This window comes from Emys orbicularis, chromosome 4 (genome assembly GCF_028017835.1).
Source record: "Emys orbicularis isolate rEmyOrb1 chromosome 4, rEmyOrb1.hap1, whole genome shotgun sequence".
NCBI lineage: Eukaryota > Metazoa > Chordata > Testudines > Emydidae > Emys > Emys orbicularis.
In genome coordinates this window covers 119646220-119659629 of record NC_088686.1, presented here as the reverse complement: position 1 = coordinate 119659629, position 13410 = coordinate 119646220, and positions in this window count along the sequence as shown.

Below are 13410 nucleotides of genomic sequence, written 5' to 3'. Positions count from 1 at the left end.
ACTGTTTTCCCTCAAATGTTCAACAACAAAACAGTTGTTCTTGGGCTGAGACCAAATGTGAAAAGGTAAAAGTTTGAGAAAATGTTATACAACTGGAAAATATCCTTAGATTGGAAATACTTGTTCACTATTAATTATAGGCATTAATTCATCTGTATGTGCTATATATAAATGTGTTTCTATAAACTGAGTGGCTCTTGTTCTCCTAGGATCTGATCAGTGTTTGGTGATAAAGAGGGGAGTTATTTACATTATTTAACCCAACAATAGGCAGCAGCTGGAAATGAAGTAGAGATATTTTTCACAATTGCAGTGCTTCCAAGATGAGGCTACTTTGAGGAGAGTGTAGTAGTAGACAATAAATTGTATGTTCCAAAGAGTATAGCCATGAGGATGGGCCAAATGATGAGGGTGACCTTCCAGGGTTAACTACAAAACCCTGTGAGGGTCTTAAAATTTAATTAGAGAATGAATGAAACAAGAAATTACCTAGCAGAAGAGTGTTGTTGAGGACTTACTAAAAGTAGAGCTCATCACAGGAAACTAAGGCTTGTGGCTGAAGACTGACAGATGATAGAATGATTGCTGTCTTGTATGTGAGAACTAACAAGCCACACAGCTAAAATTTATATATATATTTTTATTTAATATACCTTTTCTATCTTTTTCTTTATAACAAACCAAACATGTTCTAGGTGCTAACATATAGAACAACTTGAACAAGTACAAAAGTATTATACATAACAAATTAGAAAAGGCCAAGTCATTGACACTGTGTGCTTGGATTCCCACATATTATCTGCTATATTCCCAGCACACAGATTTTGTGCTACCTATCCGAACAAAACAAAAGATTAATACAATCAAAGTCAAGAGTGAAGAGGGTGGGCTGGGGGAAGAGATGAAGAGGAAAGGGGATGGGAAGGGAGGCATGTGGATTTATCTCTTGGCTTTCATCCAGGCCTCCTAGCAGCAATCTTTAGTCGCCCAATTCTAGGATACTGTCCCAAGTAAGTGGACTCAATGTATTCCAGGATTTGCGTTCTATTGTATGTGATTGGCTCCTTTGCAGCCAGGTCCGTTCAGTCCATTATAGTAGCCTTTGTGCCTGCGGGTGGTGGGGGTGGGGAGATAAACACTATTTTGTAGGGTCTGGGTAGACTATAAGAAGGTTTTCCTTTGGATTCCAAAATGTCCTCCTGGATATGCATTTTTTAATGAGTTTTTGAATAAATAGGTTTGGGATATTGCAGCCTCTTTCCTCAGATGCAGAGGAATGTGAGCAGAAAAGCAGAAACGTTCCTGAAGTAAATTGGTTTTCCCACTCTCTAAATGACATATCTTAGTTTTTGTGCTCTGTTCTTCCTTTTCAATATCCCGCTCTTTCAGATAACAACTGAGGCCAGAAAGTCTTGTTGTTGCAGATGCACCTACAGCAAAGTACTGCCAAAGTGAGCTATTGCTTGCTCTGAATTGCAGCCACTGGTATTCTCTTTTCTATTTTCCCTGAGGGGAAGTAGTCTCAAGTAAGGCAGATGAATGTAATAAAATTACTCTTAATAACACTCAACCATTTCTAATTGTTCTCTTAATCCCAGATATATTTCAGTTAGGTTTTCTAGTCTGGCAAAACATAAAAATACACAGTGAAACTTGCTATTTTATGCTAAATAAGAGTAGCCTAATACACAGGTCTGCTAATTTTTAATATGTTTAACACATAAAATAAGAGATTGCCTTACTCCCTAAGGGCTTGATGTAAAACCTGTTGAAGTTAATGGAAGTCTTTCCATGTATTTGAGAGGGTTTTGGATCAAGCCACGTTATGCAGTAGCATTAAGTTTGTGATGAGTTGGATCACAGAACCCCCCCTGGGAGCTGCCAACTGATGTGCCAAGACTACCTCTGCTCCTGTTTTCCTTGCCAGCTCAGGACTCCAGCATCCTGTCTTGCTGAGCCAGACACTCCCGTCTGCTCCAACAAAGACCCAGGGTCTGAATTACTTGCCCCAAAGCTGCAGGTTTACCTGAAAACAGCTCACAGAAGTCTGTTTGTCTTTAGCACTCAGATGCCCAACTCCCAATGGGGTCTAAACCCAAATAAATCCGTTTTACCCTGTATAAAGCTTATGCAGGGTAAACTCATAAATTGTTCACCCTCTATAACACTGATAGAGAGATATGCACAGTTGTTTGCTCCCCCAGGTATTAATACATACTCTGAGTTAATTAATAAGTAAAAAGTGATTTTATTAAATACAGAAAGTAGGATTTAAGTGGTTCCAAGTAGTAACAGACAGAACAAAGTAAATCACCAAGCAAAATAAAATAAAATAAAATGCGCAAATCTATGTCTAATCAAACTGAATACAGATAATCTCACCCTCAGAGATGCTTCAGTACGATTTTTCCTCAGACTGGACACCTTCCAGGCTGGGCACAATTCTTTCCCCTGGTACAGCTCTTGTTCCAGCTTAGGTGGTAGCTAGGGGATTCTTCATGATGGCTCTCCTCTCTCTCTTTGTTCTCTTCCACCCCTTTATATATCTTTTGCATAAGGTGGGAATCCTTTTGTCCCTCTCCCCTCCTTCTCAATGGAAAGACACCAGGTTAAAGATGGATTCCAGTTCAGGTGACATGATCACATGTCACTGCAAGACTTCATTACCCACTTGCTAGCACACACATATACAGGAAGACTTACAGGTAAAACACAGCCATTTGCAGACAATGGTCCTAGTTAATGGGAGTCATCAAGATTCCAAACCACACTTTACATAATTACAATAGGCCCTCAGAGTTATATTTCATATTTCTAGTTTTAGATACAAGAGTGGTACATTTATACAAATAGGATTATCACACTCAGTAGATTATAAGCTTTGTAATGATACCTTACAAGAGACCTTTTGCATGAAGCATATCGCAGTTACATTATATGCACTTATCATATTTTTATAAAACCATATAGACTGCACAACGTCACAAAGTTACCTTACCAAAGCAATCTGTTGAACAATAAAGTATCCTCTCTACCTTTTAAAATACAGATATGTGATCACTTTCATAAATCCAATACCCATAGGAAAACAGTAGAATTTACATGTCTTAAAAGCTGCTACATATGTTGAATATCCATTATTTCTCTTAAGTGAAAGAAGACTTTCATATTTAAACAATGCTACCCGATGAGTTAGATATAAATATAATATGCCATAGTGGATGTTTTATGTTGATTACTAATCAATGAGTTTGGATAAAACTGGGAAGAATCACTTAAGCCAGACTGATCCTACTGCAAATCTTTCTTAAAATTTGAAAAGTTTAGTAACCTTCTGTTTTACAACCTTTGCATTAACCTGGATTTCTGGAGTTGGACCATAATGTGGAAAGAGACTTCATGCTTACACACTGTGGTGATATGAGCAATAGAAAAATCTAAAATTGTATAGAAATACCAAAGAGGCTAGTTAGATGGTGTTTCCGATCTATCCAAATGACTGTGGAAATGTCATAAGGGCTGGTTTTCTTTTTTAAATAAATATTTTCTTTATTATTTTTAATTGCTTGGTTTTGTGCTTTATATTAGTGTGCGATGCAGCATGCAAACTATTTAAATTAATATGATTATTACCAACCTCAGGACCAAGTACACATGTACATCTGATTCCTAGACATAAGATCTGAAATAACATTCAAACTTCTGGAGGTTTATCTGAGCTAAACCAAACCTACAAACCAGCTGAGGCTCGCTCACTATTGATTGGAAAGAAGAAAACCCAAGCAGAAATAAAACATGAACCCTAATTTCCTCCACTAAAAGTTCACAGCTAGTTAGGACTGGAGCCCTTCGTTGTTCCGCAGCTGCTCCACCCATAGATCTGCCACAAAATCAGGCCCTATATTTAACCTCTCCCAGCAAACAAGTGGCTATTAAATTGACCACTTATAGCCATGTATGAAATGAAATGAAAGAAAACTCAAGTTATCAGTGAATTAGCTTTTCTTCAAGTCTCAATTTATTCATAGAGGCCAGTAGGGTGGTGGGGTGATGGCAAGGCCAATTGTCATTCCTGTTGCTATTCAATTTCTTCTTGGGGGTGGAGGTGGAAGGGGGGTGGAGAGGGTGGTGACATTCTGCCAGAGCACAAGAAGATGAACTTATTGGAGCAGTACAATGGGATCTGTTGTTTTCGGTTCCAAGTAATACTACATGTTTTGGACTTTAGCAGTCTGTTTAGCAAGAGGCAAAGTTTAAATCCATTAAATGAGATACGTGTATAGTTGATTAAAGGCAAGACTGAACAATTTGAGGGTTTTAATTTCTTCCTCATTGGACTGTCACAATAAGGAAGTGTTCACTGAGGGTTTATTCAAAACATCCTGGAAGATAGGCCTGAGAGACAAATGTCAGATTGGGATGGGAATTTCTCCAAGTTTGAAGACGTTTGGATCTCCAATTTTTGCCATTGCTAAACACTTCAGATTTGTTTTGAAAAAGTTGATCAAATGTTAGTTTTATTTCAGAGAAAATTTGCATATAGGTTTAATGCAAAACAGCGCAATGTAGGATTTAGGATGCAGCAAATAAGTTGCCGCTAAGAAATTCTGAGGCCAAGCCAATAACGTATCAAACAAACAAAAAGAAGTTGGCACATTCAGATAACCAGGTTGGTAATATGGAAACACCGGTCACTGTGAACAGAAATATAAAACAATTGGTCTGGACTCAAAAAGCTAGGCGAAGAACTGTTAAATGTAGGTCTGATGCAGTGTAACTACTCGTAAAAGGATTGGGTGCAATTGCCAAAGAATCCTCTGCTTAGTGCACAGCTCATGTCAAAGACTCAACGAGTGGTATGTGCTGTTATATAAGGTACTTGTTTGTTAACCCTCTTCAGGAATGCAGCACTGATCACAAGACTGTGGGAACAATAATGCATTAGACAGGATGCAATGTGGGGCAGCAAAGATGATGATATATCTAAAGAATCTAAGTTATGAAGAAAGTTTAAAGGGACAAGTTGAGGTGACGTTAATGCTTCTGAAAGTGATTGCTAATGTTCACACAGAGAAATTCAAATTGATAAACCTTTTCATTTGAATGCACACAGTACTTTGTGCATAGTTACTTCTTTTGTTTCACGTATTTGTGATACTTAAGGACCTAGTGAAGTCATAATAGTCCAACATTTTTTTCTTTTGACAAAAGAAAAGCAGAGGAGGGGGGGAAATAGTAAAGTCTTAATGTATATTACTAGTTTGATAAGTATCAATCATTTTGTAAACACCTAGAGGATAATGGCATTATAGGGCATAGCCAGAGTAGATTTGTCAAAATCGAATCATGCCAAGCCAACCTAATTTCCTTCTTGGACAGGTTTACTGGCCTAGTGGATTGGAGGAAGTAGTACATTGATATATCTTGATTTTAGTAAGGTTTTCGATACAGTCCCACATGAGTCTCATAAGCAAATTAGGGAAATGTGGTCTAGATGAAATTACTATAAGGTGGGTGCACAACTGGTTGAAAGATCATACTCCAAAGAGTAGTTATCAATGGTTCATTGTTAAACTGGGAGGGTATTTAGTGGGGTCCTGCTGGGGTCAGTCCTGAGTCTGATGCTATTCAATATTTTCATTAATGACATGGAGAGTACGCTTTTAAATTTGTGGATGACACCAAGCTGGAAGGGATTGCAAGCACATTGATGGACAGGGTTGGAATTCAAATAGACCCTGACAAATTGGAAGATTGGTCTGAAATCAACAAGATGAAATTCAATAAAGATAATTACAAAGTACTTCACTTAGGAAGGAAAAATTAAATGCACAACTACAAAATGGGGACTATCTAGCTAGATGGTAGTACTGCTGAAAAAAGATCGGGGGGTATAGTGGATCACAAATTGAATATGAATCAACAATATGATGCAGGTGCAGAAAAGGCTAATATTCTGGTGTGTATTAACAGGAGAGTTGTATGTAAGACATGGGAGGTAACTGTCTGATCTACTTGGTACTGGTGAGGCCTCAGCAGGAGTATGGTATCCAATTCTGGGTGCCACACTTTAGGAAAAATATAGAGAAATTGGAGTCCAGAAGAGGGCAACAAAAATGATTGGTTATGTTTTCTATACCTTTTATGAGGAAAGCTTTAATAAAGGGCCTTCTGTTTAGTCTTGAGAAAAGAACATTATAGGGGGACCTGATAACAGTCCTCAAATATATTAAGGGCTGCTGTAAAGAGGATTGTAATCAATTGTTCTCCATGTCTGCTGAAGGTAAATAAAATAAAATAAATAAGTAGGACAAGAAGTTATGAGGCTTAATCTTCAGTAAGGGAGTTTTAGGTTAGCTATTAGGAAAAACTTTTTCTAACCATAAGGGTAGTTAATCTCTGGAATAGGCTTCCAAAGAAGGTTGTGGAATCCCCATCATTATAGGTTTTTAAGAATGTGTTAAACACGTGTCAGGGGATGTTCTAGGTTTACTTGGTCCTGTCTCCAGCACAGGGGGCTGGACTCTTGAGGTCCCTTCCAGCCCTACATTTGTATGTTTCTGTGATGTATGGCTAAATCAAGGTATGCATCTGCTTGCATCCAGTGCATTCTAGCAGAGTAATTCTAAGACATGTGCTTTCATAATGCATTAACTTGTCTGGCAGCCTGGGCATGATAACTTTTAGTCATACAAATGTAGATTTGGTGGTTTTATTGTGGCCTCTAGTGGCCTGTGGTCTGCATCACATAAACATAAGTACATAGCAGGAAAGTCTCCACACTGAAGGGACTGCCTGTATTTTTTGTCAGCTGGAAGGTTGTCTAGATGTTAAATGCAGGGAATAGGTCAAACTTTCTTCTTATCCAGGACTAGAGAATCAAGACTGGAACTGAGTAGGTTTTGTACAAAATGTCCCATGTAATAAACAGATCATATTTTGCATTTGAACACTAGCCTTTAAACAGGGGAAAAAATTAAATGGAAAATATTAGGAGGAAAACTTGTTAAATATTTACAGGATAATATAACCCTGAGTTTATCAAGAACTGATCTTGCCAGGATTGCTTTTTTTGTTTGTTGTTATTGTTGATAGACTTGCAAAATTAATGCATTGAAGGAATAAGGACATATGGCTTATTTGGATTTTAGTGAAGTATTTTATATACTTCAAAAACATACAAAATTGTATCGAGAGTTGGCTGAAGGATCATTAACAAATGGTAGAAGATGGCAACGCATCAAGTTAAGGGGAAGTTTTTATGATTGGGCTCAGAGGTCATTGCTAGGTCCAGTATCATGAGGTGGTTGAGAAGCACTGAAATTTGCAAATGGTATTAAACTGGGAAGTTTTGTGTGGTGCCTACTGAGGACAAAGAGGAAAAAATAAAATAAAAAGGGACCAATTGTGAAATAAACTTGCAGCCAGACCAGGACTGCACACTCATCTGCCATGATTCACCCCTCCAACAGAGCCTGCAGTGACTCAGCCCTCAGGCATGCTGCAGCCGCCTATCTCTGAGAAAGGCCCATGTCAGATGACCCCCAGCTGCAGGTATTTCACCAACCCTGCCAGAGCTGCAAGCGTTGGAACAACACTACTTGGCCAGGAGCCCTCCCGCTGCTTTGCAGTATTACAGACTCCCTAGGCTTCCAGCCTGCTCTTGAACTGGTGCTTGTTCATGCCCCTAGCCTTGCCCAAGCCTTGTTCCAGCCTGCTTAGCCTTGTCTGTGCCCTACCCTGACCCTGCTCCAGCCCTGCACCCGCCTCCAGACCCTTGAACTGACTCCAACCGCTTCTGACCCATGGCCTGTCCCTGGACCCTGGTGTCAGCGCTTCCCTCAGCCCAGCCCTGACCCTATCTGGCTTCAACCACCTCTCCATCCATCAAGCCTGACCAACTAGCACCCGGAGTTTGACACCTATAGCAATATGGACAGAATACACAGGCTTTTATGTACCACCGTTTCAACTTGTTAAAGCAAGGGGGTGTCATGCCAGGGAGTCAGTGTTGTGTCTAGCGTTACGCCTGAGCAATCTGAAGGCTGTCAGTGGAAGGTATTCCCTAGTCCTGAAGACAACACTGACATTGAGTTGGAGTACTACCAAACTACAGACAATCTAATTTTGTTCTTATTTTACATTTTATCTCATTGCTTCACAACTAGAAAGATGGGTTTTTTTATACGTTGGAGGGTTTTTTTTCTTTTAATGTTATTGTTTTATATTTTCCTAAGTTAGGAATTTATATTCATTTGTAAGGGGTGTGACTCCAAAACTATAAACGACTTGTGGTTAGAGATGTCACCTCTACTGTTGCTGTGCTACAACAGTCCATTGTGAAACAAGCCTATGATGGGAAATTTCCAAGAAGGATCCTTATTTCTGTACTATGTTTTTAAAAACTGATCTGGACAATCAGGCTGCTACAGACCCCTTTGTGTATTTCATTTGTTGGCTGTATGGCAAATACTGGCTTCTTTCTGTTGATCTTTACACCATTACAAACGTGCCATCGCTATGGGATTCTATTTATTTTTTCATTGTACATTCTCCCTTACAGGTAATGGAGGGTGTGCCTGCCTGGGCTAACTCTGGGTGTCTATGCAGGAATCAGGGCCGGCTCCAGGCACCCGCGAAGGAAGCAGGTGCCTGGGGCAGCCAATACACAGGGGCGGCACTCCGTCCGTTAGTGGGGAGGCACATCCAGCTCTTCGGCGGGAATTCGGCAGCGGGTCCCTCAGTCCCTCTCTTCCTCTTTGAGCTGCCGCCGAAGAGGAAGAGAGGGAGTGAAGGACCCGCCGCCGAACTGCTGCCGAAGAATGGAGCGGCGTGATCGGCTATTTATTTATTTTCGCCGCTTGGGGCGGCAGAAAACCTGAAGCTGGCCCTGGCAGGAATGTGCATTGTTTGTTTATTTTGGCAGTTGGCTCTGCAAACTTTAGTTTTCCATGTAATGACGTAATTCATGTATCTGACAAAATCATAAATAAAAGACAAGATTATCAAGTACCGCTTTAAAGCCTGGTATTGCTCAATTTAGTCACACCAGTTGTCCCACTGATGGTGTGTCTGCTTGGTGAAAATAAGGCAAGTGCAGTTTGGCCCTTAGTAAGTAGCTCTTTCGAATATTACTTGTCACTGTCAAACAAGCAAACTATTCTCTTTTGCAAACTATTGCAAGACACAAACTCAACTGGACTGTCATTGAAAAGAGATCTTATGTAAAAGTCTATGGAGTATCAGGATGACTTTGATATATGAAAATGTATATAGTCTTTCTGCAAGATTTATTTAGCACTGTTTCTTTTTAAACTGTCTACAGAGTGGTGGTTTTTATTCATCTGGAGGGTCAATGACAGGCTTGTTGCTTTAGAAAACTCCAGGACACTAGGCTAGTTGACTGGTTCTTCAAGGTCACATGCCACTGATATGTAAATAAACATGTTTTTTAGGAAACAACTTAAGTAATGTTGGATTGGGGAAAGGCTTTTAAACAATAACTCATAATTTGGCAGCTGTTAAAAAGTGGCTTTCCCCAGGTCTGTGTAGGAGGTAGGAAATGGGGAAACTCTGTAAAGGGTATATTTCTGTTTGGGGTTTCAGTTGCAACTTAATGCTAGGGTTCATGACGTGTCACAACCCCAGAGGCAATGAGTCAGCGGGCAAGAATAGATCCTGCTCCTGCTACTCCAGTAGGACCAGGAGCATGCAACACTATTCAGGCACCAGCTGGTGCTGTTGTGGATAGCATTCAAATTTCTCTTAATTCTCGGGAAAATGCTGGTTGTTAGCTGTGAAGCATTTCTTTTTAGTGGTTTAGCGTATTGTCAGCCAAGTCTCTCTTCTAAACCTTTCTGGAAGAATCATGTTAATATGTTAATATGCATTATACAGACACAACCAAATAAAGCATTACCTGGTGCCAAATCGCTCTGTGGGGGAGTGGCCTTCTGCCTCCAAAGAGCCTTTCTGGGACTGAGGAGGAGGAGAGCGTGGGTGAGGGAAACAGATGTACTGGGCGATTTTTTCCCCCCCTCCCTCCCTATGAGAGCTCTTCACATAATTTTAGCTACTTTTTTTTTATGTTAGATCTGTTCTACAGAAAGAGATATTCTGAACGCTAACTGCTAGATCAGTCACCTGGTCCTCCAAAGGTTCAGTGGTAGGTATATTGGAGATTCCACAGTCCTTTCTGGATTTGTATTTTTTTAATTAAAAAAACAAAATTTGGAGCTCCTGCTTATCCTTTTAATATTTACTTTGATCAGTAGCAAGCTTCCAATTGCAGTTCTCAAAGGCCAGCTATGTGTGTGGGTATTTGTGGCAGGGGGACTACTAGACTGTCTCAAGTGTTATTCTTTTGGCTGAAGTAAAATTCCAGATCAGCCCTCTTCTGGGATGTGTATTGAAATCTAGACCACACTGCAAAGTTTCATCATTTCTCTGTATTTAGTGTAATGGGAGATTAGGGTGACCAGACAGCAAGTGTGAAAAATCGGGACAGGGGGTGGGGAGTAATAGGAGCCTATATAAGAAAAAGACCCAAATATCAGGACTGTCCCTATAAAATCGGGACATCTGGTCACCCTATGGGAGATGAATATGGATGCTAGTATAAGTTGGAAGGAATTTTTCCTATGCCCCCACTGAAACTTCAGTGTGGGTTATTTCCTGATTTACTATCCAGTATTTCAAGGTTTACTACACAGCATTTCAAATATGAAGTTATACAGTAACTGAAGGTACTTCCGCTATTTCAAGTCCATGGCAATGTGATAAATAACTCTGTTGTTAAAGTAAACCCCTCCCCCCCCCCCAAAATACAGATTGTTCAAAGAGGCCAGATTTTGATTTTCAGATTCTTTCTTCTTTTGAAACCAAAACTACATTAGGTTATATGGAATACAGCTTTCATTCGATCAAATCCACTAAAGTTTTGGGTGGGGTGGAGGCTGGGTGAATAAAAGGTTCATCTTTGGACTTATTTATAGTGTTAAGGTTATCAAATTAAGCCCTTTTATCCAGAAAGATAATTCTGCCATTGTTTTGCATACTGCACCCATTTTACAAACCTTGATAATGTTGATAACGAGGCGGGTCACACTACGGTCACTCTTCTTGAAGTCACTGGATTCCTGGAGAGACCGAGAGTGGAAAAACACTGCCCTAAAAGGGGGATGCAGGGAAAAGGTGGGGAGGATGAGGAAGGGAGGAGACAGAGCCTCTCCTCAATACATTTGGTTGCAATTTTCTTTGGGGCCTGCCTACAAGGCTAAGAGACAGGCATGTCTTACATATCCTTTTCAGCTAGGGGACGAAAACATGGTTGCAACACAAATTAGAAATCCATCATTTTTGTCACAAAAACCCATGGAAATACCAAAAATTGGTGATGTTTGATCCGTGATTGGGGCTGGGGGCAGGGCATGTCTTAGGGGATAAGAGAATTTTACAAATGTCAGAGGTCAAATCTAAATACACACAAAGTGAAAATAAATGCTTAATATCTAAAAATGCCCTGCGCAAGCAAAGGCCACCAGTGTTAGTGTATGAATATAGATTGCCTTTACTTTTTTCATAGCTTCTTTCTGTGAAGTTGCAATACTAATTATGTGTGAGGCTTGAATGGTTTCAGTCGATTGTCTAATGATGAACACCAACTGATTGGATTTTTTTCTCCTATTTTGTTTTTTCTTTGTTGTCTTTAGTGAAACTACTTTATTCAGGGTTAAAAGAGGGGGGAAAACTAAAGCTTTCACAGAAAGCAACTTAGCATGCTGTTTCTAAAATTAGAGCCAGTTTCCCTAGAGATAAACCCATCAACACTCACTAAATGAGGAAGTCACTGTGGTCTGTTAAAGGGTTGACCCTGCATGCTTGCAAAGATATCGGAGGGGACGTTTTGACGTTGGCGTTTGCTTTAAGTGTATTTTGAGTTCCACATTGAAATGAGTTAAAGTTTGTTGTTTTGTGGAGTTAGTGTATATAGCATAAATACATTTGATTAAGTGTATCAGTGGTTATCAGCTGAAATAGGTTCAGCAGAATAACTCATAAAAGGCCTAGTGGAGATCAGAAAACTGGAATTAATTAACTCTTATCTTCAGTAGAACTGTATTATATAACTAAACATTATTTTGTGGCATTTGGATAACTTGTTATATTAACTCCCCTCCCCCACAAACACAAGGCCCTGATTTTCAGAAGGGCAGAGCATCCACAACTACCACTGAAGTCAGTGGGAGCCATGGATTCTTAGTTCTTCTGAAAACTAGCAAATGACTTTCAAATTCAAATCACTATTCGCTGACTCCTCCCTCCCTACTCTGGGTTTAATCCTTCATCCACTGAATTAATCTCAGATGTTGCCCTTGACTAGAATGGGTGCATGTTCCCTCAGCTCTGCCTGTCACAAACATAGTGGGGGTGAAATAGCATTTTGGTTTCTTTGAAGAAGTTTGGTTATTCTTTCATATTTCTGTGTCTGAATTTTCCCGCTCTAAGGGTACGTCTACACTTACCGGAGGGTCCGGCGGCAGGCAATCGATGTTCTGGGATCGATTTATCGCGTCTGGTTTAGACGCGATAAATCGATCCCGGATCGATCCCGGAAGTGCTCGCCGTCGACGCCGGTACTCCAGCTCGGCGAAAGGAGTACGCGGCATCGACGGGGGAGCCTCCCTGCCGCGTCTGGACCCGCGGTAAGTTCGGACTAAGGTACTTCGAATTCAGCTACGTTATTAACGTAGCTGAATTTGCGTACCTTAGTCCGAAGTGGGGGGTTAGTGGGGACCAGGCCTCAGAGTTGCATGCTGTGCATTGTTACCAATTCCAGGAAAACCACAAGCCATTTGCCCGTAGGGGTTGTGCATATGTTGACCTGTAGATGCAAACATTCTAGACAATACACCTTTCTTTATTACCAAACTTAAATGAAAACCCACTGTTGTAATATCCTAATTATTTGATTGTGACTTTTTCCAAAAACTTTATTTTAACACTCTTACAGAAAAACTTTTTCTACACTTGAAATATTATTCTTTGGTGATAGGGTATGGGAAGGAGTTGGGTGTGAAGAGAGTGCTCTTTCCATCAATTAAGTTTCTAGCTAGCTCACAGTTTGAGGGAATGTGGGTGGGGGGGAGAGTAGCCTTATTATTATTTATTATAGCCTCTAGGAGCCCTAGTCATGGACTCTGACCCTATTGTGTTAGGCACTGTATAAGCACACAACAAATAAACCGTCCCTACACCCAGGAGTCTACAATCCAAGCATAAGACAAGAGACATCAGATGGATACAGACAGACAGATGGGGGAGTACAAGGAAAGAATGAGACAATACAGATCAACATGATAGGCAGTGGTCTTGGCACACCAGTGGCCTAACTGTTGTCAAGTTATTTGT